The sequence below is a fragment of the Scylla paramamosain genome, unplaced genomic scaffold, assembly GCF_035594125.1.
Source record: "Scylla paramamosain isolate STU-SP2022 unplaced genomic scaffold, ASM3559412v1 Contig27, whole genome shotgun sequence".
NCBI lineage: Eukaryota > Metazoa > Arthropoda > Malacostraca > Decapoda > Portunidae > Scylla > Scylla paramamosain.
In genome coordinates this window covers 692947-695000 of record NW_026973692.1, presented here as the reverse complement: position 1 = coordinate 695000, position 2054 = coordinate 692947, and the positions used below count along the sequence as shown (strand labels likewise).

The window sequence follows — 2054 nt, the reverse complement described above, 5'->3', positions numbered from 1 at the left end:
AAGCTGTTCAAGTTTTTTTGGCCCATGACATTACAGTAGACAGCACCTTTGTACTTCCTTTAAATATTATTTTTTCTAAAAAAACATTGCGTTTTTTATTTCTTTTGGGTACTCTATTGCAAATACCGAAAAATAATAGTAAAGCGCTTCTAAGGCTTCACTGAACTTTGTTATGTTGTTGTTGAGAACTTTCTCCCCGTTGATGGAGATTTGAAATGACTTTGCCGTCATCACCAAAGTGGGAGTTGGAGACTTGATCATCTGGAGAAAGTTAAGGAATAGTTGTCAAATTTAACTGTTAACCTGTGCCATCCTTGTTTTCATCACGTAGTTAGATATACAATATGCATACAATCTACTTTTTTGGTCCATTATGGCTGTTGCTGTCTGTCTTTCCATTATAATTAACTGTTATTAATACTCAAATATAAATTTTGAGGCCTTAAGTCTCTCCCACAATGTAGAAGCAAAATTTTGACATTTTTTCCGTCTTAATTATATAGTAAAGACACAAATTAAACTTAGTTCATTGGTATCCATCATCAGCGTTTCCTCATCTTCTGTGAAGAGCGATGGAATCAGCTGGACAGCAAATAGTAATCCATGTTGTGAATAATACACAAAACCATAAATAATGCAGTAGTCATAAGGTGAATTATAAGTGAAATAAGAGGCGTGATTTTCAGTAAAAACACATGAATAAGATGCATAGCCTATGCCTCTTATTGCTCTTCTATCCTGTACCTTTCCTTTCTTGCCCTTTCAGAGTGCTGTCCAAATTTTCTAGATATCTGCTGTGAAACTGGTGATAGTTTTTAGACCTTGGTTTTGAAAATTTCATCAAGTGAATGATGGATCCATGTAATTTATCCCACATTTCACCTGGGGAAGCCACATTCAATGACTTAGCCTCAATTGCTAGCTGAAAACGTTAATATGTTATTAGTACATGTCATTAAAATCACTAAAATATTATATGAATGATTATTTCAAAAATCATTATTTGCAAAAAAATAAAAATTGTGACTGGTACTTTATTCAAAATGTATCAATGGTCAGCATCAAAACAAAGCTGAAGTAAACTGTGTTAAAAAAAACAACAAATGAAGAGAAGTAGGTACTGTACTCACAAAGTTTTTGTATCGTAGAGTTGGAATTTCTTCAAAAATTTGTGCCACAGATACCTCAGGATTATACCTCCTTTTGTGTCTATAAGTGAAGCTTCTCTCCATCTTTCTCCGGCATAGCTGGAGTAGCTTTCCTCATCTCTTGTTTTAGTATATTGAAATGAAGTTGGATGACCAATTTCTTCTTCTTCTTCTTCTTCTTCTTCTTCTTCTTCTTCTTCTTCTTCTTCTTCTTCTTCTTCTTCTTCTTCTTCTTCTTCTTCTTCTTCTTCTTCTTCTTCTTCTTCCTCCTCCTCCTCCTCCTCCTCCTCCTCCTCCTCCTCCTCCTCCTGCTGCTGCTGCTGCTGCTGCTGCTGCTGTGCTGCTGCTGTTGCTGCTGCAGCAGACCAGCTGCTGCTGCTGCTGCTGCTGCTGCAGCAGACCAGCTGCTGCTGCTGCTAGCAGACCCTGCTGCTGCTGCTGCAACAGCTGCTGCTGCTGCTGCAGACCTGCTGCTGCAGACCTGCTGCTGCTGACCTGCTGCTGCTGCTGCTAGCAGCTGCAACAGCAACCTGCAACAACTGCGCTGCTGCTGCTAGCTGCTGCTGCTGCTGCTGCAGCAGCAGCAACAGCAACTGCTGCGGATGCTGCTAACAACAACAGCAACAGCAATAGCAACGCGGACCTATAGCAGCAACAGCAACAGTACAGTGCTGCTGTAGCAACAGCAACTGGGACAACAACAAGCAACAGCAACAGCAACAGCGGATATAACAACAACAGCAGCAACAGCAACAGCAGCGGATATAGCAACAACAGCAGCAGCAACAACAACTCATCAGCAGCCAACAGCAACAGCAGCAACAGCAACCAGCAACGGACTCTTAACCAGCAACAGCAGCAACGGACCATAGCAACAACAACAGCAACAGCAGCAGCAACAGCAAC

At 40.9% G+C, this 2054-nt stretch overlaps 1 long non-coding RNA gene across 1 annotated transcript in view; it reads right to left on the bottom strand.

Annotated features, from left to right (window-relative positions):
- The window catches only part of LOC135097638 (uncharacterized), a 2431-nt gene extending 1154 nt beyond the window's left edge, over positions 1–1277 (bottom strand). The window contains exons 1-3 of the long non-coding RNA XR_010265922.1: positions 1131–1277; positions 745–922; positions 1–261 (exon numbers count right to left, since the gene is read on the bottom strand). The exon at positions 1–261 is cut by the window's left edge and continues 1154 nt beyond it. This is a non-coding gene — a long non-coding RNA (uncharacterized LOC135097638). The remainder of the gene's footprint in view (positions 262–744; positions 923–1130) is intronic.
- Positions 1278–2054: the final 777 nt, after the last annotated feature.